Raw genomic sequence first — 12,685 nt, 5'->3', positions numbered from 1 at the left:
ATGCGAAAGGGGGGCTTTCATTCATTAAACTTACTGAAACAAAATCCATTGCATCTGATTCTTACTTAGAATATTAATTTGAAAATCTAGAACCTCACAATTACTCCTTTGTGAATAGAAGTAATCAAAAATATACATTTTGCTATAGACTATATACATTGCTGAAGTTTTATCTGTAGTAATGTGATCGGCTTGGTAAAGCATCCTAAACACGTTTTTTAAAACCCAGAAGCAAAAATCACAAACACTGCTGAAATTTGAAATATCTGAATACCTAGCAATCTTGAGAGGGATAAAAATGGTATTTCAACAACTTCAGTATTGTAATAATAAAGGTAGATTCCCAGAGGGCACGTCAATCAAAGTGTAATAATTTTTGGAAAGTAAAATGCACTCTTAAAAATGATAAGCTTGCACTTGGCACATTTTTAATGATTTTTTAAATGTTATCTTTTGTATTAAAAAGGAAATTCTTAGAATGGGTTGACTAATACCTTCCTCTTGCGGTATGGACAAACCAATGATGGGGTTTTGCTAATGGAGCCTAAAATCCTTTTTTTTTTTTTAATATGGAAGAAGGATATCTGTTCCCCTCTCTTAGTGCACAAAGTAACTTCAGTATATGGAGTTATGTATTGTACATCATAAAAAAACCATGTCATCAAATTCAAGTATCGAAATAATTTTGCTGGTAAGGAACTATGATGACAGACCTTTTAAAGAATTTGAAATTTTAAAATACTGGTTTAGAGGTTAGAAAGAAAACTTTAAAGAATTATTTGTAAGATATGTTAATAGGTTGGTAGTAGGAGCTAAAGATTAAGATTAGTCTATTTTATTTAAAATTCGGACTAAAAGTATTTTCTAGTGATTTCTGAAACAAAAAGGTTAGCTCCACTTTAACTTAGCCAATTGTTAAGTGGCATCATTGTGCTGAGATGAAGGAGATGGTTTTTTTTTTCACACTTTTTTTTGTCAACCCACATGAAAAACAAAACAACTACATCAAAAACAAAGTGAACTAGAAGTCAGGAAAAATTCTACAAGATCAGATCAATGGTTCTAAACCTTCCCTGGGGGACTTTTTTTCTTTAAAGTATTGGCGCTATTTCTGTTGGTCTGGACCTCAGCCTGGGTGTTTAAGAGTTCTAAAAGCTCCCCAGGAAGTTCTAATATGTGCCAAATTGAGAACCGCTGTACTCGATCAGTGTTTCCCAATGATAGTTAATCGTGAGAATCACTTTGGGGAATAAATTTTTGTTCTGCCCACAGCAACTGAATCAGAATCTCTAGGATATTTTTCATAGGCTCCCTGGGAAATTCTTAAGAAATTTGGGGAAAAAATGGACTAATCTGCAGGCTCCCAAAATACTGTATCTTTCCATATTATAGCTATTTTATGCTGTTATAAAAGTTTCTGTGAATTAAGTGGAGAAAAATATATGAAACTTGGTATATGGAGCTAGGCTTTGTCTCAGGGATTTTATTTTTATTTATTTATTTATTTTGAGATAGAGTCTCGCTCTGTCGCCCAGGCTGGAATGCAGTGGCACTGTCTCAGTTCACTGCAAGCTCCACCTCCTGCGTTCACACCATTCTCCTGCCTTAGCCTCCCGAGTAGCTGGGATTACAGGCACCCGCCACCACACCTGGCTAATTTTTTGTATTTTTAGTAGAGACCGCGTTTCACCATGTTGGACAGGCTGGTCTTGAACTCCAGACCTCAAGTGATCCACCAGCCTTGGCCTCCCAAAGTTCTGGGATTACAGGCGTGAGCCACTGTGCCCAGCCAAGGATATTCTTTTTATAACATTTTCAAATATTAAGGCATATTGTGTATGCAGGAAAAAAAATGAAGCCTATGATTTATATTTACAATTGCTTTGATTTTATGCAAATTAAAATATTACTGTTTATGTGAGAATGAGATTCTAAATGTAAATGGAATTCACAGAATGCATAATTTTTTTCTCCTTTAAAGAAATAGAGTTTCGCTATATGCCTAGGCTGGTCTCGAACTCCTGGGCTCCAGCCATCCTCCCATTTCAGCCTCCCAGAGTGTTGGGATTACAGGCGTGAGCCACCACGTCCGGCCTTTTACATGTTATATAGTGAGCATTTTGTACAAGATTGTTTGCCAAATGAATAATTTTTTAAAAAAATCCATTTAGCGTACTTTCCTTTAAATATTTTCACACCTGGAGTTAAAACATTGTATTTTATAAAATGTTATTAATATAAAAATACTTGTAAATAAACTTGTGGCTATGTAGAATGTAGTAGAGGACTTTTGCATAAGCCCAGAGCCTAGTTTCTAAAGGTCTTTAGAAATATATAATAGACAAAGAGAAGAAAGAGTTGGGGGAAATCAGGGGGAGGTATAATTCTGGTCTCTCATCGTTCAGTTCTTTTTCATTCAGTTCTCTCAGGCAGGACTCCAGCCGCTTAGTTTTATATTTCAACTGGATGTTGACCCAATTAAAACAATTCACAGCTCCTGAAGATGAAATACTATGAGTCCCTGCTTTGGACACATCTGTAGTAGAGTAGGAAAAGATAAATATAACCCAAGTAATTGTTAAAGAATTTTCTGAAATATACTAATGGTAAAAGGTTTTGTAGGGCTTGTACTGGGGAAAAAGATAATTTTTTAACATGAACCTTTTAAGAGCTTGTGAGTCTCAAAGAGTCTTTAATTGATAGGTGATATGGATAATACTCTCCTTTGGGAGGAGGTTTATAATGTATAAACAACCTCCCTACCCTTCCCTCGCAGCTTTCTGTCCTGTACTACAAGAATAACAAAAGTCCAACTAGTCAGAATTGCAAGTGGTTTATGGCCCCCCATATAGATTGAAAATTTGCTAAGAGACTGCACTGGAGAACCTGAAGGGATGAGGATGGAAAAGATGATTATACTTTTCATTTGCAACAGGGCTTTCATTTAATTCTCACATTAATGCCATGTGGTAGTTAATTAAGGTAGTATTACAAGGTTCAGTGAATTGTCTGAGATTTCACAAATACAACCTAGATAAGAACCCAGGTATTATTATTTTCAGTCTTGCAATATTATTTTCCTACTTGCAATATTATCTTCACTCTTCATTAAGTTTGCACAGCAAAGTAATGGAGTAAGTTCTGGGCTTTCATTCTTGAGTAGTTTGGAATTGTAATGTGTTACATTTGAGAGAGAGCCCTTCATTTTGAATAAAACCTTGGTACTGATCCTGATCTTCTAAGTTGGGTTAATGCTCTTCCCCTTTTCATGATTTTTTTCATTTGTGAAATGAAGTAGTTGCACTAGAGCATTTTCAATTTTCCTTCCCACTTAAAAAAATCAATTTTAATTAAAAAAATTGCAGATGCCTTTTCTCAGATTAGAGTACACTTTTTGCTTCACACAATATCTGTTTTGTAAATTAGTATGTTCGGTGGAGTAAATACCTGACTAGCTATTAACTTACTTTCGATTCCTGAATCCACTAATTGAACTATTGTTGAAATTACTAAAGGAAATTTTTCTTTAGCAAATGTAAAAACTATATCAGGTCTCAGGTTTGATATCGTGAAGCACTCTGACTCTTAGGAAGACTCTTTTTTCCCCCAACCTCTCATGAACAAATTATTTCATTCATTTTAAAATTTCATTCATTACATTTTCATTCTTCAGACTTACAGTGTTTCCTCTCTGCCAAGTACAGTATTAAGCACTGGTAAAACAACTCTGGACACAACATCATGAACTTGCTCTCTGGGATCTTATAATCTAGTTGCAGAAACAGATTGGTAAATACATAGTATAGCGCAAGTACTATAATGGAGGCCTGAACTGAGTGCTGTGGGGGTACACAGATGAAGGCTTCTGGGAGACATCATGGCATAACTAGACCTGGAGGATGAATAAAACTTTGGCCAAGTAAATACAGAGATACACGAAAAGCATGGATAAATGGCACAAGTAGGTTCAGGGATGATAAAAGTATTAGTATGTGGAGAGTGTACAACTATTTTGGGGAATGGGGAAACGGATTAAATTTGGGGCCAGACCATGAAGGATGTGGGGATCCCATCAAAGTCTTTTAAGCAGGAGAATGATCAGATGCATTTTTTGGTATACTACCTGGGGGATAGGAGGAAGTGGACTACAGAAGGGGAGATCAGTAGAAGGAAGACAAGTTAGGAAGCTTTTCAGTCATTTTCGTTAAACATGAAGCTTAATACATATTGTTCTAGGATCAGGAATACAGCAATAAAGAAAAACCTTGCTGTAATGAAACTTACATTTTCTTGGGAGAGACAGAAAATAAACATGAAAAACAGATGTGTTCGATGGTGATAAAGCAGAAAGGGAGATGGGGAGTCAAGGTGTTTAGGGAAGCACTTATGAAAGAGTAACATTTGAGCAAAGAGCTCTGATACAAGACAACAATCCAGACCCAAGACATTTGAGGAAAGAGCATCCATATAAAGGGAGTGGGAGGTAGAGAAAGCCTGGACCAGGAATGAGCCTGGTATGATTGAGAAAAACACAAGGGATGTGGCCAGAGAAAAGAATGAGCAAGGGGGAGAGTAATAAGAGAATAAATTAGAGGGGTAATAGGCAATTGTATAGGGCCTTGTAAGCCATTGTGTGGACCTTGGATTTCACTCTTGAGTGACCTGGGAGCTAATGGGGGATTAAACAGAGGAGGGACAGAATCCTCTATGGTATATGGTAAATGAGTAGTATGGTAAATGAGGTAAATGAATAGTAAAAGGAACTGCTGTGGTAATTTAGGTAACAGATGATGATGGTTTAGGTGAAAATGGTTGGATTGTGGATATGGTTTGATTGGTGTTAGAACCAATAGGATTTGCTGGTGGCTGGATGTGGACAATGAGAGAATAGAATAAGCCAAAGTTATTGTAAATGTCTAGAAATCAGATGAGGACTTGACCAAAGGCATTGGCAGTGAGAAAGTAGACAGGCACAATTCATGAGGTATTTCTTAGCATTGATAGAGTTGGATATAAATATCTGGAATTTTTAGCTGATTGAAATGTTAGTTGAAATGAATGATACCACTCAAGGTATGTGTGTCAAAAGGTATGGAGAAGAGCACAGAACTTTTTGGAAACCAAGGGAGGAGAAAAGAAGGGATAGTCACAGAGCAGTAAAGAAAAATAAAGGTTAAAAATAGGTCACAGGATATACATTATCTTAAGTTAAAATATTTTAAGGTTTGAATGAAAGGGTGCTTCAGGGTTTGCAAACTGGTGGACTTCAGGCCTAAAATCTGCCTATACTGTTGTTTTTGCCTGACAGAATGTCTTAAAATATCTGTATTTGAAAGCATTTAAGGCTTGACTTGTGCTCTACACTCCACAGTCTTATCACTCAGTTTCTTGGCAAACTCACCACTCAAGGTGTGCCCACTTATTTAGGAGATCTGCCTCACTAGGGTAGACATTTTAGGTTTATGACTCTTAAGTCAAGTTTTCACTTGGACAGATTGGCTACCAAAAAGAACCTCACAGGTGGGTGACCTTGAATTCACCAGGTCATGCCATGAGTTCAGAGTGGCCGGAGAACTCTGTTCTCTTGTGCATTGATGCCCCCGGAGTTGTGCAACATAGTGGCCCTGCTTTAATGTTTTAGATTTAGAAACTGATCAGTGTCAGAGCGATCAGACACAGGAATGTTAATTCATGTTCAAAAATAATAACCAGGCTAGCATTTGTTTAGCACTTGCTATGTGACAGGTACTGTTTTAAGTGCTTTACATGAATTATTTAATCCTCACAACAACCGTGGGAAATAGGTCCTAGTATTAGGCCCCCTTTCTACAGATGAGGAAACAGACAACAGATTGGTAAATTTCCCAAGATCACAAAGTAAGTCAGTAGGAACTCAAAGTAACCTGATTCCAGAGCCCACACTCTTATCTGAGCATATACATCCCCATCACAAGAGAGCGCCAGTTTATTCAAGTAAAATAAGGACTAGAATTGTACATCAGGGAGTGTATTCTTTCAATGTAGAATGCTGAAAGGAAAACCAAATTTCAATAGTTGCCTACTGAACAAGATCATGAGATAACAACAAGGGAGTTGATTATAAATGACTAGAAGTTTTAAATGGCATCGGCTGTGATAAAGTGATAACCTCAGCTCCATGATATATTTGTCAAGCAGTTACTTACATCAATCTGCCTTATAGGATATCCTTTCTCCTGGTTAATGCTTACATGATAGTGTTTTGTACCTTTCCTTTTTCACTGCTTCCATTGCTTACCAAACTACTCACCTCCGTATTTCTGGTAGATATATTTCTTTTCATTGCATGTTAGTATCTTAAATTTAGTCCTATCTTTTACTTGGTCCTCTGTGTTTGACTTCCTAATCTATGTTCTGGTTTATGTTTTAGTTTTACAGTTGAGCTTTCTGAGGACATTCTTATTCCCAATATCTTTTTTTGGGTGGTTGGGTTCTGGGAGGTGTTATTTGACTGCTGCTGATGTGTACCAACCAAGACAGTAGTCATTAAGTGACTAACAATAATGATTTCAGCAGATTATTATTACTCTTGGCAAAGAGCAAGCTTTCTCTATTATAAATGATTTTATATTTGTTTTGTTTTTCTTTATTTGTAATTTGAGTTCTAGCTTAACATTAGTACTTCAGATAACTGTTAATACACTTTCATAAATCATACCCACATTCTTGAGTGGCAAATAAATAAATAAATAATCAAGTTCCAAGTAGTTTCTAAAGAGAGTAAACATTAAAAGTAAACATAAAACTACATAAAAATCAATCACAGTCTATTCATAAAGTTGGTATGAAAATAAAGATCCTAGATTTGGAACCCTCATGATACTCAATATTTTACATATATCAGAGTTTATAATTTCCATAACTTCAATTGGTACATATAGACAGAGAAGATATTAATATATTCATTTTAACAGTTTAGGAAACAGACTTAGAAGGGCAAATAACTTGTCCAAGATGACTAAGTAGCTGAGTGAGAACCACAGCCTATCTATGGCAGTTTCAGCCATCTTTCCCTTGCTTCATAAGGATAGTTACTCTGGTATCAGTTGCCGGATTGAGATTTTGGGCATTTATAAATTTTTTTATTTTGGATATTACTGAATCACAGACAATTTCATCTTAGTTAATTAAAAATTCATCTTATGTGACACTTGTCTAAATCTTAAAATATACCTTTTTCTAAAGCTTAAAATATTAAAATTTTAATGTATAAGGATGTTAATAATCTTTATATTTTAAGAGACTATGAAGTCAAGTCTAGCTAACTTAGATCTGTAAGTTTTTACCTATGGAAAGCAATTCTATTGTTTACAAGTTTCAGCCTGTGAAGGGAATTCATTGGAAATTCATAGAGATCAGAAGAACTAACACTTTTCTTGCATGGATTTTTCTTGATTATTGGCAGTTAACAATAAAATGTTATTAGATCACTGGTGCTTCTGTGTGGGATTGAGTTTTTTATGATATCTCCTGTTAGACCCATAAGGGAGGCTGTGAGTTGTTTTCTACATCCTTGGAATATATAAGATCCTCTTTTAAAATTATGTTTTATATAAGCACATGAAAATGGAATGAAATAATGAATTGACATAGGAATTACCTACATATTTTGGCTGTACATTTAGTGCACAAAATACCCCTTTTTTGAATGCCAAATGGCCAAATGTGAAAACCAGTATTTGTTAAAGCTGGAGCAGAAGTCAGTATCATCATCATAGAGTAAACTTCTGGCATATGTGAAGATATGAAATGTTATCCCTGAAGTTATTATAATTTGTTCTTAGAAATATTAGTAATCTTATTTTAAGAGTAGGACATTATAATGCAGTAATGATAATTTTCTCAGGGCTGCCTGTTGCTAGATTGTTCCTGTGATTGCTGTCATGCACACAGACACTAAATTGAGGGTCACTTTCCACTGAAGTTAGTGGAATACAAAATAGGTGGAGGAACTTTCTTCCTCTAACATCTTTATATGTGTCTGTGTTTATATATATGTGTGTGTATATAAATTGTATACACATATATAATATCTGGAGCAAAAATGATTATGTTGTACATAAGTTTTGGAGGTTTTCCTCCTCATAAAATTCTGAAGTGGTAGAGTTAACATTCTGCTTTTAATTTGTCTACAAAAAAATGTGAAGAATCCCCAAATAAGATTTTCTCATAGAAGATTCATGGATTTTGAGTGAGTCTCAGAAAAAAAGGAAGAAAAAAAATTCATGGAATAAAATAACTAAAAATTAAATGTAGTCTTTAGAAATGATTTTGTTTAGTATAATTCATACTGGTATGACAACTGAATGCAATTGAAATTATGATATAAAGTTTCTATTCTGCTGTGTATTTTTCATTAAAGTTTTTATAATTGTCATCTGAAAAAGGATTTAATATTCTTCTTAAATTCATTAGCTAACTCTCTCAATATTATTACACTATTATTTGCCTATTTGAAAATTGTTACTTTCTTTTGTACATAAGTAGCATTCATAATCATTGTGACATTTTCTTCTTGCATTAATGTACATTTATACTTCATCTAATTGAGAAAATTTTAACAAAGTGACACAAAAAGATTTTCATTCCAAGTTTTATGTAAAACACCTTAAATTGAAAAATGAATATTCAAATACTAAGAGTAAATTTTTTTTTTTTTTGAGACAGCAGCTAACTCTGTCACCCAGGCTGGAGTGCAGGGGTAGGATCTTGGCTCACTGTAACCTCTGCCTCTCGGGTTCAAATTATTCCCCTGCTTCAGCCTCCTGAGTAGCTGGGACTACAGGCCCACAATGCCACACCCGGCTAATTTTTGTATTTTTTGGTAGAGACGGGGTTTCACCATGTTGGCCAGGCTGGTCTTAAACTCCCAGCCTCAAGGGATCTGCTGGCCTCAGTCTCCCAAAGTGCTGGAATTACAGGCATGAGCCACTGCACCTAAATGACATACTTGAAAAAATATTCTCGGGCCGGGTGTAGTGGCTCACGCCTGTAATCCCAGCACTGTGGAAAGTCGAGGGTGGATCACCTGAGGTCAGGAGTTCAAGACCAGCCTGGCTAACATGGTGAAACCCCATCTCTACTAAAAATACAAAAATTAGCTGGGTGTGGTGGCATGTGCCTGTAATCCCAGCTACTTGGGAGGCTGAGACAGGAGAACTGCTTGAATCCAGGAGGCAGAGGCTACAGTGAGCAGAGATTGTGCCACTGCACTCCAGCCTGGGCGACAGAGCAAGACTCCGTCTCAAAAAAAAAAAAAAAATTCTCACTTTCTGTTGTTGTTTGTTTAATGATTAATAGACGATTTATTTAAGCAAGAATACATATAGTCATCATTGCCAGACTTAATGTGACAGGTTAAATGTTGGACCCAATTTTCCTTCCCAGATAAGTTTTTCTTTCCTATCCCTGTCAGTTTTGAAAACATAATACCAGAAGAAGAGGGGCCCAGTTCCACACAGAGCTCCCAAGAGTGAGTTTTTAGGAGTGGGTCTGAAATTAGGAAAGACATTTGCTGATCTTGCATAGGTCCAAGGAATCAAGGCAGGATTTTCGATGAGCCCTCAGCAGTTAGGGTAAGTAGGTTTCAGCCAGGCTCTTAATGGTCAACCACTTGGCTTGCGCCCGCCAGCTTTCCGAAAATATGTCCTATTTGGCTGGGTTGAGGGCATAGTGGCCAGGCACGAAGGAGTATACTTTGGGAACGACATCTTGGCGACCCAGCGCACAACTCACTTTTTTTTTGGAAACGAGGTTGGCTCTGTCGTCCAGGCTGAAGTGCAAGTGGTGCAATCTCAGCGCACTGCAACCTCCGCCTCCCGAGTTCGGGCGATTGTCCTGCCTCAGCCTCCCAAGTGGCTGGGACTATGGGTGCACGCCACCACGCCCGACTAAATTTTGCATTTTTGGTAGAGACAGGGTTTTGCCATGTTGCCCAGGCTAGTCTTAAGCTCCTGGGCTCAAGCGATCTGCCTGCTTTGGCCTTCCAAAGTGCTGGGCTTATAGGCGTGACACTGTGCCTGGCCAGATTTTTATTATACTGTTTAGATATGATGGTAACTGAATGATCATGCAATCTCTGACCATGTGACATTCAGAGATACCAAAAATGACTTGAGATGGGCCAAGGCAGAATTGGAGAAGCATGCTTTGGCTGAATACTTAGGCCAAAGTGTAATTTGGAACACTTATTTTAAAAAATCTACTCCCCTATGCCCCCCAGTTGCGTACCTTACAATTACAGTTAATCTAGTAGTAGATACTGGATTGGGATATTAGGTATTTACAGACCAAATGCCCATTGGGATATTACTGGGTAACAGGCGGTTTCACTCTGGTTCATTTTAGGTTCATCCAGTAAGCATTTCTAGAGAACTGCTATATGAAAATATTGTGGAAAGTATCAACTTTTTAAACTTTTGATGTCATGACACCTAGAATATTATTTTCTGATACTCATATTCTAGGGGAATTTTATTTTCTGAGATTTGTTTCTGTGGAATTTCTAGTTCTCCAGTCTGCACTGAAAGCCTAAATCAAGAGGATAATTTGAAAGGTAATGAAAGTAAGTCAATTCTAGCTTAGATACCCAAGACAGTAAATGAAATATAAAAATAATAACTTTTAAAATGTTAAAAAAAAAAGCTATGGCAAGCTAATTCACAGTTTGGTTTATTCATGCAATAGTCTGTCTCTGCTTATGGCATAAAGTATAATATATTTTAGGAATAGTGTGGTTTTCTTCATGATGTCAAACATACAAGCTTATGGACATATTTAAAAATTCTTAATTTTCTAGATTAATGTTCAGCACTACTTCCATCTTGCATTGGATGGGGGCAGATAATTAATAATTATCAGATTTTTTTAATCAAAAACCAATTTGTTGGAAGTTTTTTTTTTTTTTGAGACGGAGTCTCGTTCTGTCGCCCAGGCTGGAGGTGCAGTGGCGCAATCTCGGCTCACTGCAAGCTCTGCCTCCCGGGTTCATGCTATTCTCCTGCCTCAGCCTCCCGCGTAGCTGGGACTACAGGTGCATGCCACCACGCCCGGCTAATTTTTTTGTATTTTTAGTGGAGACAGGGTTTCACTGTGTTAGCCAGGATGCTCGAGATCTCCTGACCTCGTGATCCGCCCGCCTCAGCCTCCCAAAGTGCTGGGATTACAGGTGTGAGCCACTGCTCCCGGCCGTTGGAAACATTTTGAAGGAACTCTTTGTACATAAAATACATGGCCTTTCTGTTTTACTAGACAGTTGCTGATTTATCCTTTACTTGGTTACTTTGAATCATCATTAACATCTATTGTCACCATAATCCCTGTGATGACTAGATGTCATACTCCATTTTGTTTTATTGTTGCCTTGGGGAGACTTTGAGAATATGAGAGGTGTTCATGCAGACTGCTGCTGAGTATTTCATAGAGATGGAATAAAGTACAAATACCTTCAGGAACAGACTCCAAACTTGGTCTATTCCAGCTTCCTTTCATTTTTTTTTAAACCTATTCCAGATAATTTTTCATTGGTATTCTCTGAAGGAAAATAAGAGAACTTTCCTCTTAGAATCCCTTCTCCTTGGATTTATAACCTTTCCCAGTTCATTTCTGTGGAAGTACTTGTAGTCCAGCATAGTAATTCTATTCAGATATGTATAGTTGAGTTAAGTCGCGAAGGGAAAGGAAGCTTTCGTTGAGGGCTATCTACTAGGTGGTACAGTGCTAGGTAATTAACGTCATCTCAATCCTTAAACAACTCTGCAGTGGTAAGGGTGATTAATTCATCCCATTTTGTAGAGAAGGAAACTGAATGTTAGAGGGATGGCATAATTTGTTCATGTTCATATAGGTAGTACATTGGGAAGCAGAATTTGAACACAGATCTTTCTGATTCTAGAGCTTTGTGTTCTTCTACCTTACTATGATAAGTAATTAGTTTTAACATGCCACTTAAGTTTAAAGCCTTAAGTAGTCCTTTTAAGAAATCTTTTGTTGCTGGTTATTCTCATTTAACACTCCTATTTTAATTTCCAGGTTCAGGTGACCTCACTTTGCCAGAACCGTGGGTCTTCATTAAATAAGAGATTTCATTTGGTTTTTGTTTTGGTTTGGATCCTCTCTAACTTTAGGTAGAAATTGCTGTTCTGGCAATCACCTACCTCACTATATTCCACTCTCTCTTCTGGATGTTGGTGCTCAGCCCTTTTTCGAACTGCAAACCTTATTAATAAAATAGTTTTCATTTCTTTGAGCATTCCTCTTCTCACCGTCCACCGACCCCCCCCCCCACCCCCCGCCACCACCACCCTACTGACTTTGATGTGGAGCTGAACTGAACCACTCTTTTTTTTCTTTTTTTTTTTTTTTTGAGACGGAATCTCGCTCTGTTGCCCAGGCTGGAGTGCAGTGGCACAATATTGACTCACTGCAACCTCTACTTCCCGGATTCAAGCGATTTCCGGCTAATTTTTGTAGTTTTAGTAGAGACGGGGTTTCACCATGTTGGCCAGGCTGTCTCGAACTCAAGTGATGTGCCCACCTCGGCCTCCCAAAGTGCTAGGGTTACAGGCGTGAGCCACCGTGCCAGGCCCTGAACACTTTTTCTTTTTTTTTTTTTTTTTGAGATGGAGTCTCTCGCTCTTGTCGCCCA

The 12,685-nt window shown here is 37.3% G+C and overlaps 1 protein-coding gene across 1 annotated transcript in view; it reads left to right on the top strand.

Moving 5' to 3' along the window:
- Window positions 1–12,685, top strand: part of ZC3H6 (zinc finger CCCH-type containing 6) — a 58,911-nt gene that overhangs the window by 1,252 nt on the left and 44,974 nt on the right. The gene's annotated exons all lie outside the window — the stretch shown is intronic.

The sequence above is a fragment of the Nomascus leucogenys genome, chromosome 14 (genome assembly GCF_006542625.1).
Source record: "Nomascus leucogenys isolate Asia chromosome 14, Asia_NLE_v1, whole genome shotgun sequence".
Taxonomy (NCBI): Eukaryota; Metazoa; Chordata; class Mammalia; order Primates; family Hylobatidae; genus Nomascus; species Nomascus leucogenys.
Note: the sequence above shows the minus strand (reverse complement) of the source record. Positions and strands in the feature narration are given on the sequence as shown.